The sequence below is a fragment of the Passer montanus genome, unplaced genomic scaffold (genome assembly GCF_014805655.1).
Source record: "Passer montanus isolate IOZ18808 unplaced genomic scaffold, ASM1480565v1 scaffold29, whole genome shotgun sequence".
Classification (NCBI taxonomy): domain Eukaryota; kingdom Metazoa; phylum Chordata; class Aves; order Passeriformes; family Passeridae; genus Passer; species Passer montanus.
In genome coordinates this window covers 5,226,535-5,252,103 of record NW_024367596.1, presented here as the reverse complement: position 1 = coordinate 5,252,103, position 25,569 = coordinate 5,226,535, and the positions used below count along the sequence as shown (strand labels likewise).

At 41.0% G+C, this 25,569-nt stretch overlaps 1 protein-coding gene across 1 annotated transcript in view; it reads right to left on the bottom strand.

The window, feature by feature from the left end:
- NAALADL2 (N-acetylated alpha-linked acidic dipeptidase like 2) overlaps positions 1-24,889 on the bottom strand; it is a 413,787-nt gene extending 388,898 nt beyond the window's left edge. Inside the window, exon 1 of the mRNA XM_039713916.1 lies at positions 24,720-24,889. The gene's annotated coding sequence lies outside the window, so the exon portion shown is untranslated. The remainder of the gene's footprint in view (positions 1-24,719) is intronic.
- Positions 24,890-25,569: the final 680 nt, after the last annotated feature.

Sequence of the window (25,569 nt, the reverse complement as noted above, 5' to 3'; positions counted from 1 at the left end):
CATCAATTAAATTTTAAAAAAATACTTGAAATCTATTTTGTTTGGTATTTTTTTCCGCAGAGCAGACATGTTTTGCTCTAGAAAAACTGAAGTGTTCTTAAGAACTGGTTAGATATTGAAACCCATGTAAAACACATGCAAAGTTAGTGAATTTACACTTTCAGAGTTAATCATCCACTCAGCTTCAAAATCTACACTTAATTGCTGGCATACAAAATACACCAAGAATGAAGTGTGGATACAGAATCACTTTTTGCTGCGGTGGAGTATTAACAGTGCAGAAAAGCCAGCCAGACCACAGGGGAAATTAGTATTTATCCACACACATGCTTATGAAAAACAGCTGTTAGGAAACATGAGGGAAAAAAACCTTTTTTGACTAAGGATGAAAGCAAGAGAACACATCCCAAAATAGTCATTTTCAAAGCATTAGAAGTAGGTGGATGAAGCAAGTGAAAAGAAGCCACAACTTGGCAATCAAGAAAAGCTCTTTATTAAAACTGCACAGTCTAGTAATTGATCAGGATAGAGAAGTAATTTTTATTTTTCCCTGGAAGCACATTCTCCACAGCTTCTTTGCTCACTACATGTATTTTTTCCTACCCTTTCCATGAAGGCAAAAATCAAACCATCTGGCTTGTGCCAGACATATTTGCCCATGTTGTAGCTGTTTTTCAGACAGCAGAAACTCATCAAGCATCTAATACATGTGATTAGCTGGTAGGAAAACAAGAATTCAATTTGACTTAGAAATATCTTTGCATTTGTTCTCATTCCATCCCAGGAGAACATTGGATGCTTCTGCATATTTACCTACAACTCAGGGAGGATGAATAACCACTGGGTGAGCATGTTGAGCAGATGCTCACACATCATCTCTGGGCCAACACTTTGGTCTGAAAACAAGACCAGGCTTCTCCCAGTATCCCAGCATCTGCCTCTCTTGTGGAAGCACTTATATGAACAATACTGAATAGGCTTTATTCTCAGTTGATACAGTAAAAATATGCAGTAATGCAATGTCTCACTACTGAAATAAAAACTCCAGAGGCATGTCTCTGTCATCATGTAACTATCTTCCCTGTCAAATCAAAACTTTTTGGTTTTTTCCCCCTTAATGCATTGCTGCAGTGGCTCTCTTACAGAATGGGGATGAAGGCACAACTTCCTTTAATAGTTAAAGGAAGCAACGGCCTGATCAAGCCATATTTTGCTCCACAGGTATTGTCAGAGTCCTCTAAATGAGTACACCCACTAATATTTTATTAAGCTTCCATAGCTCATCCTCAGACAGAGGCTAGAGCCAGAGGCACAGTACATTCAATTTTTGTGCACAGGTGACCCCCAAGGTTCCAGTTTCCTCCTCACAGGGATTTCCTTCAGGCAGCAGATGCTCTGCAGTTCCTCCCACAACAACTGCAGTATCAACAGGAAGATTACAAAATTCTCTAAGCCCCCAACACAATGCTTTATTTGTTGTAGATACAAGGTGTATCTACAGCAGCTCAGTATTCTTTGCTGCTCTCTAATTACATTTCAAATATTCACACAAGACATTATTTCTGTGCCAGAGCCCATACGGATTTGTTCCTACCAAAACAGTACTAAAACAAAGTTATTTGAAGCAAATCACCACGAGGAAAATAAGCTTCTTAACATGCCCAAATATTGTCATAAAAATCCCCAACAACTAAGCAAGGGAATAGTGAAAAACAATTAACTAATGTGGACAGCAAAATAATGCAAATCCCTGCCTTTAGTCTCACCCAGCGTGATGTTTGTGATTCATAGATGTAAATGTCTTGGAACACATTTGTACAAAGTCATGTTTAATAATTTAATGTGTCAATGCGGCCTGCAGCACCCACCTGAAAGTTCCTCTGAGACTTTACTAGCAAGTTCATTTTTTCTCATGATTGGCATGACCAGTGGATTTCAAATTTCATATTAAAAGACGAATAGAATTCATCATCTGCCCACTGTTTTTTCCCAGGGGATTTTGGATCACATTTAGCACCAATGAGGCATCAAATTGACTGCAGAGAACCAACTGTGGTGGTGGTGAACTGTCCAAAGGTGCTGAAGGAGCTGACTTGTGTCTCCAGGGGACTGCTCCCCTTCAGATTCCAAAGCTGGAAGTCTGAAAACTGGAAGAGTCAAGTCTTAAAAGGCACAAATAAAGATGCAGAAACTCAAGATCAGTGTCACCTCACTCAGGACCACTCTTGCCAAAGTACTGCACAAAATAAACTTAAGGCAAGCAGCTCTTGCCTGCGCTTGGGAACAACCCACATTATACAAATACAGTGACAAAGGGTCAGTGCAACTCCACATCTCTGCTGGCTTTAGAACACACTGACATCAGCTGTGACACAACCTGGGATGCTCCACAGGAGCTAAAACCACATTTCTCTAAAACAATCTGGAATAAAGCAGTAGTTTCAAAGTGTAAAACTTCCTCGAAGCCCCACATACAAACACCATCTGCTCTTTTGCAAAAGGTATAACATTTGAAATAACATTCTTTTCTCTCCCTCTTAGTATATACCATCATGAAGAGAAAACTTTATTTATACAAAGAGCCCACAAAATGAAGTTCCATAAAAACAGGAACATATGGCCAAATAATTCTGAATAGCACTTAGCATATTCATCTGTAAAATAAGAACTATAATGGGCAGATAAATACACCCAAGCCTACTTGGAAATTGTCAGTACACACATGGTTTTCTGCAAATAATTAGCTTTTTTAAAAAATTTCTCACCCATCACTCTACATTACAGTTTTACTAAAGTTAATCTTTTTAAACCACAAACTTGGCCCATGACACCTTATATCACACATATTAACAGCCCAAGTCAGTGCATAAAGAAAAAAAAAATCTTACGTTTTATGGAAGTTAAATTTTTACCAGCACTGCAAAGACAAAGCTTGAAAGAAATTTAGGTAATCTCTAACATGAATGGAAATATAAAATAAACACAGAACCTTTGCAGAACTACTTGGAACATAAAAATAAACGCCTAAATATAAAAAGACAAGAATAATAACTGAAAAAACAGTCCTGAAGCAAAGTATGAATTCACCTATGAATTACTTTCTGCTATGAGTAAGGAGAAAAACAATGAACGGTCCAACATCTCTGTTTTGCACACTCACTGCTGCAGGTTTTTCTGTAATTGCAGCTTTCGGAATCATCCATCATCCAGCTGTTTCTAAGCTGTTAAACACACGTAAGGAAATGTGCAATCAAAGTAAGTGGCTTAAAATTTGTGGACTGAGCCCCAAAACCTCCACTTTTCCAGCTTTTTCCAACACTTACATTGAGCAATACAACAAATATCCAGCTCTCCCTTCAGCATGTATCATGAAACTTTCTGGATACTTGCACATAATCCCTTGAGACAAGAAGCACAATCACCTTCAGACTCTCAAAAATCCTTCCAGCTGCAGACTTTTCCTGCTGTAATTTGCTGCAGTTTTATAACCAGCTGGTCCTCATCATATACATGATTTGGTTCACCAAACCCCGCTCCCTAATCAATCCCCTGGTCATTGCTTCAGTATCCTCCGGGATTTAAGAAAAAAGACTCGTTTCACTGAGTGATGTGCTCTTAGCTTGGCCCTTTCCATTTATTTTGATGATCTCTCATCATATTGAAGGCTGATTCCTGACATGTTCTCCATAAAGCTGAAGAGTTTATACAAGACAGGCATAGCTTATTTGACTTGTGCTTCAGCTTGACTTCTGCTCATCCTGTCAAACTGTGTCAAACGGAGGGTTTGCTATTTTGATGTTCCATTCTTTTATTTCTCCTCATGCTGCTGTCACAGTTTAACCCCCAGCAAGGGGGTCCAACCCAGCCCCACACAGCCACTCCCCCACTGCGAGAAGAGGGAGAGAATCAGAAAAGTGTGAAAACCCTTGGGCTGAGATAAAGCCACTTTAACAGGTGAAGTAAAAGCTGTGCATGAAAGCAAAACCAAACACGGAATTCATTCCCCACTTCCCATGGGCAGGCAGGTGTTCAGACAACCCGGACCATCACATCTAAAAATGACTTGGGAAAATAAGTGCCATCCCTCCAAATGTCCCCCTTTTCTGCTTCCCCAGCTTTATGCTGAGCACAACACCACTTAATCTGGAATATTCCCAGGGTCACTGGGATGAGCTATCCCAACTCTGACCCTTCCAACTCCTTGTGCATCCCCAGCCTCCTCATTGGTGGGGTAAGGAGCAGAAAAGGCCTTGGTTCTGTGCAAGCACTACTCAGAGCTACCCAAAACATCCCTTTATTATCAGCACCATTTCCAGCACAAATCCAAAGCAGAGCCCTGTTCCAGCTACTAGGAAGAAAATTAGCTCTATCCCCAAAACCAGCACAGCTGCCTACAATTCCACTAAGCCCAAGACCTGAAAGCATTGACTGCTAAAGGCATGTAAAACTGAGGACAGGAAAAACCTCAGAACATTCCTGCTGGCTCTTCACCGCAGGAGATAATGCATTATAACACAGATTTCCCCCAAATCTCTGCAGGATCTACAAATCCTTCCTTGCAAACCCTCCAATAATTCCCACACACACACAGTATGTTCTGTTACCACCCTGTTGTATTCAGCAGTTTTCTATAGCAGCCCAAGTGTTCTCTTCTATGAAACTCACTCAGTGACAGCGGGATTTTTGGGGTTTTTTTAATTTCACCTTTCTTTCAGATTCTGAACTTCAATCACCTTAATTTCCACAGTACTTTCCCGAAAACCTGCAAGGAATCTTAGCAACTGGAACATTAATTTAGTATCTAAAATGGCCAAGACCTCCTAACGAAGAAACTGAGTGCAATGACATCTTTGCATTGCTAAAGAATTACTCGCCAACCCAACTTTTCAACCTTCAGTACAGTTAAAACAAATTCTTGTTTTAGAGTTATTTGGTTGGGGGGGTTGGACTATATGATTTCCAGACATCTCTCCCAACTCTAACTATTCTGTGATTCATTTTTTCCAGGCATTTTAGACATTTAAATGTCTTCAGTTATCCATTAGTTCTGTTCTAATTTCAACAGTCTCCTGCGTTAACCATATTTTATGATTGTCTTTTTATGTAGATGCAAGTATTTAGATAGAGGAAAAATACTTTGATCGTCTGCTGTGACTTGTACAGCACATGGACACATGCCCTCAATTAAGTTTCACTTAGGTACATCTTAAAGGAATAATACCATATTTGAATTAAAATTTTCCTTTGATGAATAGCCTACCATAATGTGCAATAAATTACCCTCTTGCTGAAGATGCAGTTCTTATTTCTACTGCAAATGTGTCTGGCTCATATTTTAGCCACAGGATCTTGATATCCCATCATTTTCTGCTTCATCACAGAATTTCAGTTAACAGGGCACATACTTTAACACTGCAATCAAGTCCCTCCCCTCCATTCTCTTTGATAATATTTAACATATTGAGCTCTTAGAATTTCTCCCTCAGGAGCTAGTTTCAGCCCTTATTCATTCTTAGAGTTCTTCTCTGAAGTCTCTTTGACTAACATCCTGTTTGAAGTATGGACACCCAAACTTGACAGAAGATTCTTGGAGCAATCTCAGTAGTGACAAACACAAAGACATGGTACATTTCCTTGCCCAGTCATATACAGCTTTTCCCAAGTTCCCTCAAATTCAACCATATTTACATGGAAAACAGTTGAGAAGCTAAAACAAGCAATAAAAACTAAAAAACACACCCAACAGTTTTACCAATCGAGCTTCCCAGATGACTGTTGCATAAATCACCCTCTCTACACGTTTGGGAGACACATCCCTCTGATTTTCAAGCAGAAAGCCAAGAACAACTGTGTGACTGCTGAATCCTTTGGCTCTGGATAAAGGTGGAATGCTGTACTTAGCAGTGTATAGAGTTAACCAGCCTGAATTCGAAGTCAAGGCTTTCTGAGGTCAACAACCCATGTCAATAGTGTTCTATCATTGATTTTCGACACAAGTAACAGATCAGTAACAAATAATAGCATAGTCACACTTTTATTCAGTTCCTGTACCTATTCTTGTGCCTCAGATATCCACAAAGAACTACAAACATATTTGCACAAGAAGCCAGAAGAAGCAGTGTTGGTGAATCTTCATTTGCTTACTTCTTCACTATGTTTTCAGATATGCATTCTTACTATTTTTTCCCCAGCTGACCAACAGCTCCCATGGCAAGAAGATGGCTGAGAGAAAACTGCACTCCTGCACTCAGCCTGGGCTGTGACACGGGCACTTGATTATCAGTTTTTTAAAACTATACAGGTACTGGAGGATGAAGTGACCTTTGCTGCTTCCCTGCACAGCAGCATTAACCAGGCACACTGAGAGACCCAAGAGATGCATGCCTGAGGAGGAACAAAGTGCTGTGATGCAATGTTGCTAAGCATTTGAGAACATAGTATATTGTTTTCAAATGGTGATAGAATCAAATGGTGACAGAACCTCCTAGGCTGGAAAAGGTCTCTAAGAACATTGAGTCCAACCATTAACCCAGCACCTTCAAGCCCAGCACTAAACTGTGTCCTGAACTGTCACATTTACACATCTTTTAAATTCCTCCAGGGATGAGAACTCCACCACTCTCCTGAGCAGATTGTTCCAGTGTTAGATTGGATGTTTTTTCCAACATCCAATCTAACCCCCCCAGGCATAAGCAGTTTCCTCTTGTCCTTTTGCTTGTTACTCAGGAGAAGAGACTGACCATCACCTGGCAAGAAACTCCTTTCCCAATCAGAACACCGAGTTACTTGCTGGAGGCAATTTCTACATCAGTATCTGCTCTGTCTCCCACAGCTGGAGACAAGGCTCGTTTCATAGCTGGATTAATTGCAAACCAAAGTATGATTTGCACAAAAATGCCAAACAGGATCCCAGTCCTACTAAGTTTTAATTTAGAGCTATCTATCAATGACGTCCTCATATTACATTGCACGCTCCTAATGAACTAATTTATAAATGTATGTGTAATGCACATGTGTAAACATCAAAGCAAACATCACAGGGGAGGAGAGGGTTGGAAAAGAAGAGAACAAAACTAAACAAAATGAGAAACCATAACACTTCCCAAGCAGAGTTTAGGCAATTCTGTACTGCAGGAATGCTGGCCTTGCCAACAAAATTATGTTTAGAGTAAAAGATCCAGAGCCACTGAAAAAGTCTCAGGATTTAGAAATGTCTATTTGACAGATTGCCATAATGAAGATCCACAGCACACGTTCCCTGGAGGATTACATGCGAATCACGAAGAACTTCTGAAATAAATCTGTTTATTAAGGGGGAGATAAAGCACTTTGAAGGTCTATTTTTGTCTGGTTTGCATTCATGCCCTGAGGTTATTTAAAAAGGGGGAAGAATAACGCAGGTATGTACCACAGCAGTGACAAGCAAAGACTTCAGCTATGAGGATTAACAGAGCGGGAAGTCATATGATCCAGCATGACTCTGGGAGCTGCTACCAAAACACTGCAGCTTGTGACATGCATGTGAACCACGAGCATCTTTCTATTAACTTAGATAATTCTGACTTTCTTCCCATTTAAACTTTACTTTCTGTTTCAGATAAACAACCTGGACCCAACTCTTCAACGCAAAAAAAAAACAACAAAGTTTTCTGTTATCACAAACAAAAGTATTGCTTCGTTATTGAACAATGTGACCTGCTAGTATTGTTTCAGCCAACATCTTCAGCAACGTAAAACTCTCACAATTTTAAGGATATGAAAAAAACCCCTCTAAGTTTAGAGAGACACTAAAACCACAAAATATCTGATGAAACTTGGGAAAAAGTGTGTTTCTGTGGGATAAGGTTTTTTTAAAGAAAATGTTGTATGTATAGCTACAGAGTTTTTAATTAAAAAACTCCAGCAGGAAAAAAAACACCCTACTAAAGGTAAGCCACAAAAGATCACTCTTTGTCTTGTTTCAGGTGATTAACTTTACAGTAGAATATCATACAGTTAAGACATCTACTAGGAATGTGATCCATGACCAAAATTCAGAAGACACTCTTTAGTATTTTGATGATAGCAGAGATAAATGATGCATTATGGATGTACTGGGACTCATACAAGAGCTCTTTAGATTAAAATTCTAAAAATACATACAGTTATTGCTTGATATACAGGACTGGCATCGTTACAGTTTCAGCCATCTAATGCTTTCCATATGCTAACCACTGAACAAATAAATTTGCCTGTAAATGCAAGAAATATGTAACAAGTAATAAATAAGTCAACATGAAACAGGCTGTCCATATCTGGGTTAAAAATCTAAATTCTTTATTTCTTCCCCGAATATTTCTGTCCTGATGACTCAGCAACAATACCGCAAATTTCAGCTGAAGTCAGCGAGATGCCTCAGCGCTCTTTAGCAAGTGTCAACTCCACGCTCGTTACGGAGTTTATTTTAATTACAATTTTGAGGCCATCTCAGCTACAGGAGACGAACACCTGCCGAAGTCAAGGAGCTCTGCAAGGATGGCAAAACCAAGACACCGAAGATCACACAGAAGGGCGACAATGACAACGTTGTCCTAGACTGAAACTTGCGAAATTTCCCGGCAGCGTTTTTGGTACCCTGAGCAGACCCCAAAGCCCGAGGGGAGCGCGTCCTGCCATCCTCCTGACCGCGCTCACGGCGACTTTTCAGCATGTGACACAGCTCACTGTGTTTGGGGAGATCCGTTTCAGTGTTTAACAAACACATCGTTCAGTTTCTAAACTCGGGCGAGACCACGCTGGTGTCCCGTTCCTCAGCGAGAGCAAAGAGCAGAACGCGGAGCGGCTCCACGCGGGCAGCGGGGATGGAGAGAGCGGGAGCTGCCGGGCTGTGCGGGACCGTCCGCACGGCGCATTTACCTGTCCTACCCCGAACCCTGCTCCAGCCCGGAGCCCCCGAGGGGCAGCCGCGGATCCTCTGATTTCCCCGACTTCTGGGCTACTTCGGAAAAAAAAAAAAAAACACGCACGGAGCTGACCGAGTTCTGCTCCGCGTTGACAGCCGGGCTCCTCCTCGCCCGCGGGGCCGGCAGGAGGTAGCCCGGGTGTCCCGCCCGCCCCGGGTCCGCCCGAGCCGGCGTTACCTGCGCTGCCCTGCGCGTCACAGCCCGGCCCGGCCCGCCCAGGGAGTTTTCAGCAGCCGTAAAGCGGAGCGCGCCCGGCCCCGGCCGTGAGGGGCCACCCCGGGGAGCGCCCGCGGGGCCGCGCCGGAGCCGCCGAGCCCCGCCGGGACGGGACGGGACAGAGGGGAGGGCGTTCACCGGGCCGCGGAATGGGTGGGTTGTAAAGAGCATCTTGTTACAACTCTTGTGCCGTGGGCAGGGACAGCTTCCACTGGAGCAGGGTGCGCGGAGCTCTGTCCAGCCCGGCATTGAGCACCGCCAGGGATGGGGCAGGCGCGGCTGCTCCGCGCAACCTGAGCCAGGGTCTCACAGGGAAGAGTTTCTTTCCTATATCTCGTCTAAGTCTACCCTCTCTCCACCGAAAGCTACTCTCCATCATGTCATTCCATCCCTTGTCAAAAGCCCCTCTGTTAGCCCCTTTAACTAGGAGGGGCTCTGAGGTTTCCTTGGAGTTCTCATCTCCAGGCTGAACAGCCCAAACTCTCTCAGCCTTTTGTACCGTTTAGCAGATAATGGTGGTGTTCAAACCTTGTTTTACATTTTTTGCGGGGGGGATAATTTCTGATGTGCAGCTTTTTGTGCCTGTACAAGTCACAAAAGTAGCTGGGAGCTACTTTTGTCCTGGGAGGGGAGATGAGAGGAGCCGAGCGCAGCCAGGGCCAGGCAGGACCCACACCCGGTTATCCCTGAGCATCCCTCAACATCCCTGAGCACCGCAGACACACCTGAAACTAAACCCAGAAGGATCGAAGCACACCAGAGTTTTGTAGGTGTCTGAGCTGTGCAATTACACTGCTCTCATAAAGCCTCTTAACAGGTAAACTTTGATGTCGAATGCACTGCCATTACAATACTGTCTCCTTAGCAAAACAAATTTCCCCGACCCAGATTAAGGACTTAGTTCTGCTTGGAAACGTCTTGCTGTTAATTCTGTCCCTAAATCTACAATTTGTCCTGTAATCCCGGATGCTACCACACAAGGCACAGGGCTCAGCTCAACAAAGGCAGGAGAAGCGTCAGACTGATGAATTTTACTCTCTGAAGGCTAGTATTGTTTAGGGGATTATAGAAATGTCCATTCTAAGAAGGTGAAATATGTCCAGCTACTTTTCCCAGAAAGATGCTTATGAAAGAAAAAAAAAAACAAAAACAAAAACATTTAAAATGTGTTCCCTACTGAATAAAAACTACTGTTGAAATAAAGGCATTTTAGCGCAGCAGCTGTTGCAGAAAAGGCAGAAAACACGTCTTCCAGAAGTCTTCCAGGCATATGAAAGCAGACAGAAAAGCAAATTTCAAGCATTTATAACAGAACTGGCTTCTGCTAATAAAGTATTAATGGGAACGTCTGGCTGGACTGCTGTAGCTCTGAAAACAATTTTCCAAAAAAAAAAAAAAAAGAGCAACGTGGTCACTACAGAGCAGGTGAACTAGTCTACAATCCCCATTAATAAAGTACTTTTTCCAACATTAAGCAGAAGTAACACAGCTGCAGCTGGAGGTGTACTTTTCATGCCCAAAGAAATCTGTCAGGCTTGTAGGTGTACAAGTGCACTTGCCCAAATCATGATTCATCAGTTTTTATTCACAATTTTTTCATCTCCTGCAATAACATGTTATAACTCTACTCTTTCCTACATTCTTCTCTTTTGTATACCCACCCCAGGTACAAGCCATGGCTATAGACTGGTTTTGTTAGTCACTCCAGACTTGAGGATTTTGCACTGTGTAGGTTAAGCCAGTCATGCCCATTCCCATGAGTGAGAAAGGCTGAAGTTTAAAACAGATTTGACACCACCACAGTTCCCCATTTCCTTGCTTCAGCTGTGAACTACTTCTGGATAGTCCCAAGTGTGAGCTGACACTGCAGCAGAGAAATCATCTCCAAATGCAAAGTCCACCAGCCATGACTCCACATGCTTTCACACAGGGCTCCAAACTCGTTGGGAGTTGGTCAGGAAAGCTGTTTGGAGTCTTGTGACTGCTGCATCTTAGTCAGAAATTCCTGGACAGGTCTCTTAATTACTAAGCAATAGCCAAAAGTCAGTCAAATACAAAATTCCATTAACTTTTTGCTAAAACCAGGCTAGCTTTGCTGCCCAGACTCTTGTCTTCCTGCTGCTGTTGTAAGAATTCCTCCCTTCCCCCAACATTTTTGCCAAGGACTGGCCTCATCGAAGATCACAGGCAGAGAGCATTTGCTTACCACAATACAACCAAAGAGAAAAGCTTGAGACAGCTAGCAGAGCTTTTTTTAATACTGAATCACAAACACATGCTCTAGAAGTAACTTACCAAAAAAGGAAAAAAAAAATCAAATGGCACCCCAACACTTAGGGAAACTGAAGTATATTTACACTCTGAAGAAAAAGAAACCTACAAGCAATTACATTTTGCAAAAACCTACTGTGACCTGGCTAGAAAAGGACATGCAGAATAACCAAATAGGAACTTAAAACCTTCCTGAAAGGAAACAGTGCATGAAAACTGTACAGCCATAGAACACCAGTATTGGTGCACATCTTTCCTTATCAAAAAAATATCAGGGAGTTTGGAAATGGGCATGAAAACACGAGAAAATTAATATTAGGTTTAAAGAGACTTCATTGACTTGAGATGCTGGATAAGGCAGTTTCTAAGTTTTTTGTTTTACAGAAAGTCTAGCATAGAATCATAGAATAACTTGAGTTGGAAGAGGCTCACAAGGATCATCGAGCCCAGCTCCTGGTTAGGTTGAAAGGAATCCATGTGATGGTTTTAACTCCTGACTTTAAATGGCTGTTTATAAGAATAAGTTTAATTTCTTTCTGTAGGTAAAAGTTGGGTTGGTTGGTTTGTTTCTTTTTGTATTTTTACCAGCCTGCAAAGTGCTTGAGCTTTAGGCATTCTGTGCAGCAGAAGTGCCACCTCGTGGCTCCCTTAATCCTTGCTGGGTTTGATGCTGCGTTTTTGGGTTGTGTTCGATTAACTAACAGAAAAATCTAATTTTTAAGAGAGTTCTGTCTACTACCCATATAAGAAAGATCCTACCTGGCTGCCACACTGGTGAACTGACACTGTGAAGGGTCATGTCCTCTCCCTTGGTGGAGGACACCAATCACTCTAGTTGGCAGGACTATTTATTCCAGTGCAGGAGAAGGAGAGCATTAAAATTGTCATTTTAAAGGTCTGAAAGGGACCTGCAGTCCTGCCCCTTATAGCCCATTCCTGCAGCATTTAATCAAGGAAGGTTCTGAGACCAAGAGGACTGGTAGGCATGCCTGGAATGTCAAGTCCTCCTCCTTTACACAGACAAGAGACACCACACATTTAAATAACAGAAGCCCCACTTGAGGACACAAGAAATTAAATACCTTTAAAACCATCTGCTAAATGTAGTTTGAAAGTCTAAAATTCCTTTTTATGGGCAGTCTCTGCCTTTTATACTGAAAAATTAATTGGATATATGTATTTTACAGAACAAATCCACGATTCAGCAAGAAAATTAATGAAATGAAGAGACAGTTGGAGCTGCTGCCAAGAACAGTCATTTCAGACCTAGCAACCTTGGAAAATGACCTTTTAAATAATGAATTTGGAAAAATAACACTACAAAGCAACAAAAATGAGCGTTATCTACCTATAAAGTCTGCTAATAGCAGTAGCTTCCAAAGAAAGAAGACATTAAATGGATCATGGAAACTCACTAGAGCTGATGTTCCTGTATCAGGTATCCTAAGTGCTGAACTGCCTTGCTGCACCTCCTCAGGTAACTTCAGGTTAGCTCAGGGTCTGTTTCTACCCCTGTACAATCAAGAACTCTGATCCAGAGGACAGGAGTGCACAGATGCACAGCTTTAAGAAAGTGAGAAGACAGCAAAATTAGGCCTAGAAGGGTCTCCATGGCTACACCAAGTACTTAGGAAAGGACAGCTAAACAAGGAGGAATGCAACATACTTAGACAATCCATTAATTATTCATCATCCCATAAGCAATGAAATACCTCCCTAAAAATGGCTTTTAAGCATGTGTGCTTTACACAATTGGAGGAATTGGTCTGATCCACATTCAAGTACTGTAAGTGCATAGTGACGCAAAACTTAATTTCTTTTGGGGTTCTGCAGTACGCCTGAAATTTTTCTATCCCTTGACCCATGTCTTACAAAGAATAATTAGCAAAAGCAGGAAATTCTAATTTTTGTCCAAACTTAAACTAGAGCATGATTATTTTTTCTGTAAAGGAAATGACTCCCTACTTAATCGTATTTTCTTTAAACTTCGAAATCTATCATATTGAAATGAGATGGAAGCCCTGTTTCTTATCAAAGCTTTCCTGCACTGGATTCTCCCCACCTTTCCTCTTCCACTCAGTAAAGCTGTATCCTTAAGCTGCAAGACAGTTCCCCAGTGTCTGTGCAGTTCTCTTGGTACTGGAAGAGGCTTTAATGTCTCCTAGAACCTTTAAAAAACCCAACTTTGCCTCACTCCATTGGAAAGATGCTCCAGGCCTCTGATCATCCTTCTGGGACTCACTCCAGCAGGTCAAAACCATCTGGAGGCCCCAGAGCTGGACACAGCACTCCGAGAATCCCAGACCCACTCCTTCAAGAGATGCAAGTGAATATAATCAACGTCCCTCATAAACAGGGCTCCACAACACCCAAAGTCATTTCACAAGAGAAACAGTTTCTATGATAAAGATTAAAGCCACAGATTATGGAGAACACATGCTTCTTGCTTTTTTCATTATTTACAGAATAATCACCAGTGGATTTTAGGAGGTTTTTGTGAATTGAAACAGAAAATGAGAACAGGTAGAGAAGCTGAGCCTTAATCCTCCAATTTAATTTCCTTTAATCTTGTTTATAGAATATATCCTCTTTTTTAACTACCCATATTTTTTTTCACCAAAGCCTGGCACTTTCAGATCCTCTTACACCTTTTTACCATGAAATACACGCATTGCTATTCTCCAGCCAGACTTCCCTCCCCCCTCTCCGGGTTTCTCCCCCTCATGCTCTATGCCCTGTTTAGGCTTCTACTCCAGGATGTCTAACACAGCAAAACTGGAACAGGAGCAGAAGACAGAGCATTGCAAGTGGCCCTTTGGCAACCTGCAGGGCTCACACTTACAGCAAATACTCTGAGCGCAGGTAGGATGGCAAAGACAACATTAAGACTAAATAAAAACCAATTTATATTCTCCCCCACTGAGGTCTGAAGCTGGGATAGGTAATTTGTTCCAAATGGAGGAGGAACACTACAGACTACAGTGCTCCAGGCTTTTCTGCGTCTTGATCGTTTAACTCATCCCGGGGTTTCTTCACATAACCTGACCTCCAGTTGTTTTTGAACAAAAGAGGTAACTGCGGAACATTGTGGAGAAGATGGAAAGGGACAACCCCTAATTACTGGTTGATTTCATCTGGAACTGCATTATAGCCAATATATAGCAAGAAAAGAGATTTAAACCAAACAGCAATTCTTAAACAGCAACATTTTTGTTCTTTATTAACTCAAAACATTTTATTTAGAAGTAGCAAGCCTAGCAAAATAAGGAACAATCTAAAAAGAACCCCTGTTGACACAGACACATTCGATTTGCTGTGATAAAAGACAAAGACCCACAAATCTTGCAATGTATCATTTGTTTCCAAAGACAGTAACATATAGCCTGTGATTTTAATGATTGTCCTGCAACTGATCATTTTGAGAAGCACAGGATAAACTGCAGTTAAGATAAATATTATTCTCTTACCCTTCCAGAGCACAGTATTTCATTTAAGCCGTTCAGGTAGAGGTAGTTTTGAGGGTTAGTAGTAGATTTGAAAGTTTGTTTGTAGTTAGTTCAGCTCCTAGACCTCTGCATAATTTAGATTAGTTCACATTTCAAAAACTTCTCAGAAACTTTAAAATATCATACACATTTTAAATGTTCAGCTTAAAATAAAGCTGCTACAAAGTCCAGTTCTGACTTTGCATATATCAGTACTTTTGAATCAAGACAAATTTCTCCCAAAAGAGAATCTTCTTTCACCACTCAAAATAATTATATTGCCACCATTCATATTAAGAGAAAAAGACAGATGGCCTTTACCCAGAGATGCTCTGGTGTGCCCTTACAGAGTTAATTGGAGGACTGACATCTGAAAGAGCTCTCTGTCTCCCAGGACTCATTTTCTCTTTATTCATACTATACCAGCCTGAAAGACAGAAACATTTAGCAGATACTCCCTGGACACACATTGTTTTTCCTAATACTTTCACACTGTGGTATAGCAATCCTGCCCAAAACCTCACCACAAGCAGCATCCTGAACATAAAATATCTACTGCCAGCAGAGGAAGTTGTCTGTTTTCCTCTTACCTCAGAGAATTATCAGTGCATACCAGGAAACAGTGTCAGATATGCTCATCAGTCACAAGTAATTACAGATCCCTATCATCATTGTTTTTCCACACAGTCACCTTATCTCTGACAAGACACAAAAAAAAGGTTTCACTGTTGTGGGAAGGATTCCTCACAAGTTTGCTGTCAGAAAAAATAAGAAAATAATACGTAAGAGGGCAAATGTAGTCTTGTTTATAAATAGCAAGAAATCAGAATTTTTTTCATTACATCAAATGTAAACTTCACTAGCTTGTAGGCACCTGCTTACAATCGTTTTTTAAAGAAATGTATAACGTTGCTTTCTTAATGTAGCTTTTTTCTGTCTTTGTAAGTATCTAAATAATTAAAGTTTCATTCCAATGTAAGTCCTCATGAGCGAGAGCTTTTGCCCAGTGATCCATCAGGAGAGACACTAGAGCTTATGCCCATGCAGTGCTTCACTATAGAGGAACCTAATTAAATTAACTGTATGAATTGAGTGACCATATGGAACCATCAGTAATGGAGAGATACTATAACTTGGAAGCAAAATTATCACAAGAGTCTAAAACAAGGAAAGAAGGTGCAAGTTATAAGAAGAAATCTGGTGAATAATCCAAGCTCTGTTTAGAAGGAGAGTGTGTCAAGAGATAGTCCATACAAAGAAACAATAACAAGTTGTTATAATTCTGAGGCACTTAGCAGAAAAACATCACAGAAACAGAAGAATTTAATTTCTTTCCATTTACTACCAACTGCAATGGCCACATGCTGTTCTGTGTTTGTATTTATTCTGTATTTTTGTTTGTGCCACCAGAATATAAGCTTTTCCAGACAGAGCCCAGCTGTTTGTTTGGCACAAACTTCACTATTATACAATTCTGGGTAAACTTAAATAGGGGCTATACATACCATGTTAATTCTCTCCCTGAAGCAGACTAATTAAAATCAAAACCTGATAAAATGATGTTACAATTTGCACAGAAATCAATAGAATCAAAGACGTTTTGTTTTTAACTCTCCAGGAGACCAGTGTGTAAAAAACTGAAGTATTTTAAAAACTGTAATTAGAGTAAAACCATGTTCCAGGAGTCCTAACAGAGTTAGACTCAAGCCTTGGTGCGTCTGGTGGGAAGCTGCCACTCAGCTCATGCTGCATCCTGTTGTCAGTGCAGTGCTGAGCACAGGCACTGAAATCTGCTTTACTGCTCCCATTGTAAGTCCGGGGTGGAGATCCTTTCAGCATAGATGCAAGTGCAGACTGATGGGTCATCACTTATTTCCATTCCAGGACGCCACAGTTTTTACGGATTCACAGAGCAGCACCACCCACAGCAGGGCTGGTCCATCCCACTGCACTGGGGTTGTTTCCTTGCACCTGCTTAAACCTGCAGGAGTTCACACATTCCTGATTCTCTTGCTGTCAGGAGGCCTGTGCCTGCCACAATACACACTTGGAAATCTAAAAAGCCTGGAGAACACCCAAGGGCTGTATCTGCTCTTTGCTGTTTCTCTGGTATTTTCTGCCTTGTTTGTGGCTGTACACACAGCAGAGCAGGTTGTGCTACACACAAGTCCTCTATGGAAGAGCATTCATGGAACTTCCATTTAAATCTATCTGGCCTTGTGATCCAACCTAACCCTCTTAAAAAAAGTTAAAATACATTCTAACACTGGTTTAATGTCCTTTGCATTGACATAAGAGACTGCACAAGGTACAGGAACAGAAGGCAGCTCACTGCTGATTCAAAGGTAGCTTCAGAGGATGTGTGTTAATCCCGTCACACTACAGCTCTTCAGGAAAAACATTTACATGAGCTGCTATGAAATCCATACAGTAAAGTTTGTTGTCTAATTTGGTGGCTGTAATTCTTCACTGTTTCCCAGACACATACCAAACAAACTCTAATAAAGGGAGTCAAGTGGTGCAAACACTGAACTAAAACTTTAGTTTAGTTTTCAACACTAAATTGAAAACCTAAGAGGGCACCAGAATTTCATCAAAATCTCACCTGCATGTGTCAATGCTCCCCGTTTGTTGCATACAGCAAAAGCAAACTCAAGCCAGTAAATAAATTCACCTAATATACGTTAAAGTGGATAAATTAGTGTTTTCTTTGTCCAGGGCTTACACTTTCCTTATGGCACATCTTATACCTGATTTACTTGTCCTAAGGTAGGCTACTGTAAAGAGTATGTTATTTAACCTTTTAATTTCAAACGCATTTCCACGATTGCAATTTACAAGAAAACAGAAGACACAGGACTGAATCCCACTTGATCTCTTCACACTACTTCTGTCGGTGCATGGGCTTTAATTCCAATCAGGATCCATAGGAAAGAGACTGGTACAGAGAACTATCAGCCAAATTTATAGGAAAATACTGTCTTTTTTTTAATTCTGGGCAGAAGGGGTCCAACAAATATCATGGGAGAGACATCACTGCTTCAGTACCTAGTATTTTCCTTTATTCTCATTTCAGCTGGTATTTTGGGATTGGTAACAGTTTTAATTCCCATGGCCAAAACTTAAAACTAAGTGTGATTAAATTACTTTTTTCAGCAAAACATAACTTGCAGACCACTAAGGTAGCAACTTAAGTAGAATGAAATACCTTTTCAGACTGACACAGGCCTGAAGATGCCATCATGTAATAAATAGCTTTTCACTGCTCTGGTTCACTTTCAGACTGAGCATCAGTGCATGGAGCAAGACAACAATTTGGCTCTGAAGAGTTGGGGATTTTTGGAGCATGATGGTGTAGCTGGATACTTCCAAGAGCAAAAATGCTGTCAAAGCAGCATACAATTTAAAGTTCATAAGTGAAAGAAAATGGATGGCTCATCAACAAAAATGTCATTTCTAAGAATAAAGACAGATTTCTTTTTCCTTAAACACTACTCATGACTCCAAGGGAAAAATTCAGTGTCTTACAGAACTAGTAGGGGAAAACAGCAAGGACAACAAATGTCAAGTTAAAGTCGATGTATTTGCTGGTGCATCATTTAAATAGTGCCTGAAGGGTAATCCCAGCAAGATGGGTATTTCAACTTGGTTTAGCAGCATTGCTAGCTGAGGTAAGAAAGTCTAATCACTTCATTAGAACAACAGTGTCATTAGAGGAGAATTTGGAAAGAAGTCACTATAGTTTGTGTTGGTTTTTTACTTCTTAAATTTTTGTATAAAGATTGAGTGGGCAACTTCAGCAAGCAGCTTGAAAGTACGGATGTTTATGATTTTAGCAATTAGTATGGCAAAAGGCTGACTATGCAATAGACTAAGAAACATACTGTTCTTGCCCATAAAAATACAGCCTCTATTTATGGGTTTTACCTCTTGTGTTTTAAGGATGGCAGAGTACAGCCTGTTTTCTTTTGCACTTTAAATGTTTTAGAGCAATACACTCTTTTCCCTCAGACATCTTCGTTCCTTTCCAGGTAGGACCTGGAATTCAGATGGCACATTTAGCTTCGTGCAGCTTGACCTTCCTTGCTAGTCAGAGCTCCAGTGGCTCTGACTAGCAAAGTTTGAGATCCAAATAATAATTTTCATCACAACTTAGTTGCTTGTTAGGATAGCATGAATGCTCTGTTAGAGGATAAGTGTTGAAAACAGATAGTTATTAACTCATGTTGAGTTTATACTGGCTTTAGCATCTTCTCCCAACTAACCAACAGAACATGCAGCATCATCAGCTTCCTTTGTAGTGCCACATTTGATTTTCCTCTATACAGTGAGGAAAAATTACTTCATAAAATGAATAATAAATAAAATTAATCCAGCACTGTTTTTTGGTATTTCAGGGATAAATTAAGATACTCCCTCAATTAAAAGCTGCTGAGCCATCAGAGCACCCTGAACCTGGAATTGGCAAATGTCAAAAATCTGCCTTCATTTTCAGTTGCAAGGCACACACCAGTTTTCATACTGAAGCCTCCATGTCATCATATTGCAGCACTGCTCAGAGCCCCACCCAGCCAAGGAACAAAATCCTTAGAAAATAAAGCTTGAAGAAAGTACTGCATAACATCTACAGTCTGGGATAAAGATAGCAGAGGGTTTTCTGGCCTTTGCCTCTTCCTGGACAGTCTCGTACTGTGTGGTTGTGAGGATTTCTTGACATCTTTTGCAAAAGTCAGGACTGTTTGAAGAATATCCCCAGAAAAGTGTTTTCCACGGCATGCAGAGAAAACAATTTGGCACCAGAGTGTTTGATATATGTGGTTAAGGAAACTTCCCTGTCCCACCATCTGAGCTGGAGCTGAGGCCCCTTCTCAGCTACACCCCCTCCACTCACACTCAGACCAAGTTTCCTCATCAGCTCAACTCCAGATTTCCCACAGCACAGTCACAGACATCCAAATCTTAAAGCATTTTAACCATGGTACAATAACTAAATAGCAGGGTGGGCTTGTGCCTGCAAGAAGAAGGGATACAAAAGAAAGGAACCTCTTGGCTTTTATCCCCTTACAGGCTCTGGGTGGGAAAGTCCAGGGGTTCTCAGTTCCTGCCATGTCCCTGTCCCTCGCCTGGCTGTACCACAGGTCCCCATGCCCTCACTTTACAGCCTCTTGCCTCTGGGCTCTTCCCCTGCAGCTTGTACCCCAAACTATCTGTACTAAACATATTCCCCAATCTACAGCTCCCAGGTTTAAACTACTAGTACAATGCTCTTTAGCTGCCAGGAGGATGGTGCTTAAGGTGAAGATGGCATGTGTCCAGAGACATTCTAAAGACTGTCTGGCTGTTCAAAATGAGATATTCTGCACTGAAAGCATCATCATTGTTCTCAGTGGTCTATTCACTTAAAATAGTCACACCAGCAGACCACCATGAACAGCCAGCAGCTTCTCCTTTCAGCTCCCCTCCTCTTTTTATTCATAGTCTTGAAATAGAAATGGCCTTGGACAAACATATTCATTTGAAACACTTCCTACTCTGAAGTCATCTCCAGCATCAAAATGAACAACTGCAGCATGAATTAAACCATGTAAGATATGACTTTTGCCAAGTACCACCATCTGGCTATTTAAATCCACAAAATCTCTGCTGTAGGGGCAAATGCAGCAGTTGCATTTCTGGAAGTGGGAAATCACCCACTCCTCAGATGTATCTACTTCTTGGTGCAGACAAGGTGCACAATACACCAAGATCCCAGCTGAGATAAACCCATACCAAGGAACCTGTTCACCTGGTCTCACTACATACCTGTGGTGAGACTGACCACTTAAAGCTGTAGAGTACATTGTTGCAGACAATGTGCACACACTTCTGAAAAGGAAAGAAATAAGTCGTCCTAACCTAATGATTTGTGCCTCTTCACACTTCTCTACCTGAAGCTAAAGGGTTAGAGGCAAACAGGTACAGTAAGCAGCTGTTTGATAACTGCAGCATAACAGAGGATGTGTACGTGTGGAGAGAGCAAAAGTCCAAGCCAGAGGCAACTGCCCTTTTTCCATTAACACTTCCCCTTGTATTTGCAACTTTCCTTACAAGCTTTGAATTCACCCTCTAAACACCATCACTCGCTGCTAATACCAGACACTACCTCTGCAGCACATTACAAAATGTGCTGTATCTAGACAGGGAAAAAAAGGGGATTATTTGCACTATTTCCAACCTTTATTGCCAGAATATCTGAGTTACCTTTCAACAATCTAATGTCAACTGTATTTTGGAAATTCTCAAGTGAAATTTATGTAATCTGGGTCAGTTATTTAAGGAACCAGGAAGTCACCTTGTTGCACTGCTCGTATTATATTCTTACTCCATATCTAATGTTAAGAACACCATCTTTGCTGGAAAGTCAAGAGAAGAAATCTCCCAGGCTATAATTCACTTTTTCCTCTCCTATATCTATGTAGGTCAAAAAGTTTTTACAGGTGCATCAGATTTTGACATAAAACCCCCAGCTAGATTATTATCCAAAAATGCTGTCTGCCACAGCAGCCCAGAACTTTATCCAACCAGATTTTGAAAAATCTCCACAGTTGGAGGCTCCACAACTTTTCTGGGCAGTCTGCTTGACTAGCCTAACAATGAGAAAGTTTCTCTTAAATTCAACCTAAACCTCTGTGACTCCAGTTTATGTCCTTTGTCTCTCAGCTTCCTGCCATACAGTGCTGCAAGAGCCTGGCTCTGTCTTCTTGGTAACTTGCTCAAAGGCACAGGGAGGCTGCTGTCAGGTCCCCCATAGAGCTACAGTTTCCCTGTATGCAGTCAATACAGGATACGATGGGACTATGGGTTTATTTTATGAGATGCAGCTCTCCATGTCCAAATTATGACTTCTGAGAGAAACTGCAGCAGTTTTATCTAGAAACCAAAGAGCTCACATTTTTTGCCAGCAGCAAAATTACAAAAAAAAAAAAAATCTGGTTAGGAAAATGGTCTTGCTTGCCAAAATACATATTGAAAAAAAAGCAAAAAGCTGACAAACACAGTAATGCAGCACTAGAAGTAGAACACCCACCTCCTGGTTTTCCCAGTATCATAAGACTGCTTTGCAAGAACAGCCACATTCACAAATAGAACAGTAAATCCCTAGCAGCCTTTATCTAAATACAGAAAAGCATATTCCATACAGAAGTTTAGCAACAAAAACAGAGAAGGTCTGATTTAGTAAATCCAGTTTGCCTTACTTATTATTTAGCAAACACCTTCTACTAAAATCCTACAGTTTGTTGACGGCAATCTGAAATGTGTTGAAGTAGGATACACATACAGAATGTCTTATTTACTAAAGCGGAATTATTTTTAGAAAAGCTGAATGTAGAACAAGCTACATCTTGCTCTAACTTACAGCTGAGCATCCTGTTTACATGCTGATGTCCGTGTTTACTTTTTTGGTTACAGGAAGCAATGCCAAAAGACTTGAAATAATTTTGCCTCCTGCTGCCTATCAAGTTATTCCACTCCTGCAGGAAACAATGGCTGGGGGTCAGGTTAACTCATGCACAGAAATGCAGAGTGCAGACTTTCACTGCTCTAAGACAATGCCACTTTAACAGCTTTGCTACAAGGATTTGCTTTGCCAGGCTTCTTTGCCCAATCTGTCTCTCTGAAATATGTACAACTTCCTTCTGGCACTTTTGCTTAGAATATTCTTTATATTATTTTTCCTTCTCTCCAAACCTTGTTCTCTTTTACAGTACTAACATTTGCACATGATTTGCCCTCTATCTTCAAGCTGCAGTCTTAACACATCAGTCAGATGCAACAGCAGTTTCTACATTGTATTCTGGCATTTTAATTTCAGTTTATTAATTTATATCTTGAAAAACAGAATGACTGGCCTTCTAGAGGGTTAAGAGGAGGAAGCCAGGACAGTTCTCCATATGAATCTCTGTGCAAGTGCCAGCTGGATTTCACAGCCCCGTGCTCGGCAAAGCACAGAACAAGAACGCTGTTAGTATTCTTGGAGTGCTCTGAAGAGGAACAGGAAAAGGCAAGAAAATAATCTTACTCTGTACCAGAATGAAGTGCTGGAAAGTCAAAGAGGAGAATTCAAACTCCATCCTTCCCACAGCACATAATCAACATCACTCACAGTCACTCTCATGCATCACAGTGACACTAAAGGTAATAAGCTGTACGTGAAAGAAGGCAAATACTGGAGAGGTGTTGTTGCAGCACATCCCCCTTTCCTCCTGCTCTCCATGCCCTCCAAAGCTGAACATTACTCCAAGGATAGTGAAAATTCTGCTTGCTGAGCCTCTGCCCAGGAGGGGACCCACTATGCACCCATCCCCACCTCTTGGGATATATTTATTAATGGCTTATAGCAATACACTCTTTTAAATAACCAGAACTCAGTCTCCAAGTTGGTTTATAATTTAATGGCTAGTTTAGCCTACCTTGAAATCACTGCTAAGGAGCACGAGGCAGCCCTAACCACAGCCATAGCCCTGAAGCCCAGGCAATGTTGGGATGATATGGAAGTGTTGATGGCTCCCTAACAGCTTAGACAAGTCAAGCACAAAGCTCAGAGCCTCTGGGTTGCTCCTGTGCATACAGACAGGTTAATTCAAACCTGTCTGAAATTAAACCACTGAGTTTTATTAATTCTCTATCAAGAGAAATTAATATTGAAACAGATCCAGAACAAAACCAAATAATAAAATCCCCATTCCCTCATTGTGAAGAGGAACTGTGTGGGGGAAGCTGAACTGGGAACAGTCCTGACCCTATTTCTTCTACCTGCCTCACTCTGCAAGTAGACACATATTTGCCCTGCCATTTGTAGCACATCCCAAATATAAATGCAAGAGGCACTGCCACATGGCACAGTAATGCACACAAGGAAAATCCTCCAAATTCCAAGGTTATATAGAAAGGGAAAAAACACCCATTTCTTCACCTCAGGGGCAAAATTGTACTTCACACATGTGATGGACTGAATAATGCTTCATCATAAGAGCCAATTTTCTTCCAACTCCCCTGCAGCTCCTAAAATATAGATCTTAGTTTTGTACCTGATTTGCTAAATGGCTTTCCCTTCTATTATACCTTTAAAAATAAAAAGGGATGATAAATACATAATTTCATGATTTACTGTGCTCACTGGAACGCAAATATTAGACAGACTGTTCTCAGTTAAGAAATAAATACTGAAATGAAAATAATAAAAAGTCCCAAACAAATATATCATTCCCCCTCTTCCACAAGGAGAGGATGAGTAGGATGAGTATTTCTCATGGAAAACAAAAGCCAGAAGAAAAAGCTAAGTAGTTATTAATATGAAAATAGTCTAAAAAAACCCTATGACTTATAGCAACAAAAAGCCTAGGACAGTTCCATCACATAGATTAAATTTTAGCATTATGTATAGTAAAAACAAGTGGTAACAAACAACTACAACAAAACCCACATATAATACAGACATTGAATTAATAAAGTAATTAGGATCACAAGCATTCAAAGAAAATCAACAGTTTGAATTGTTCTACCATGTATGCCTTTATCAGAAGGATGTAGAACTCTTAAGAAAAGAAACAAAACAAATATTTCTTCCAGTTCTGAATCCTCACTTTGCACTTTTCATATTGCTTTGCTGTCTGAAAGGCACAGTGATTGGGTACAGCTGCTTGGCTATACTCCAACTCCCCTGGTTTATCCCCACCTTAAAACATATTTTTTATATGTTCCATTCAGAAGTACCTGTAAAACAATCATATAAATTCCATTCCTTTCAAAATACTCAAACACCCACCTCCATTCTGGGAAAGGCTCTTCTCTGCAGACTGAAGATACCCTGGATGTCTCACTCTTTTCAGCCTTTTCTCTGAACCTACTTTACAGCTGTAAGCCAGAATCCCAGAACTACAGCACCTCTCACCCCACAATTCTGCTTTTGCCCCTCTTTCTTGAAGCTTCTTTTCAGCAGAGACTTGTGGGAGTGCAAGCATTGATGCTCATTGACACCCTTTGATAACTCTAAGTAGTTCATAAACTCCCAAATGCAAAACTCCTGGCTGATGTTAGCTGAAGGAACCTGCATCACCAGGGCTCAGCCTGGGTTTGGGATTCCAAAAGAAAAACACCTGGGAAGGAAAGGACTGGGACTGACCCAGGACTTGATCACACAAGGAGTGACAAAAGCATCAGCTGATGTTTGTTTGATGCTCATCTTTAGCCTCCTGATGGGCCTCAAGTCTGAAAAAAAAAAAAAAAAAGCCCAAAACAGAATTTAGGCAACTGTTTTGTTAATTCTTGTCACCATGTACACCACTCTCTGTCATCAAACATGCAGGATTGCCTCTTTTGCAGAAAAGAGCTGTGTTTGATGGTGCAATAACAGCTGTGCAATTACATCCAGTCCTCTCCAAAGCCACATCCAAAGTTCCGGATGCCACTTTCTCACTGCCTATGAAATGCAGGTTAGAGTTTGTGTTAGAAAGTCCAAAAATCTTAGATGCATCTGAACAAGGCTATGGAGAAGTGAAATTGCTCCACTGGTAAAAGGTAAAGGTCCCCCACTGATTTCAATATGTCACAAAATATATTATGCCTTTTATTATAATGGAGCAAGAATAAATCAGCCTTCCATTATCAAGAAGAGA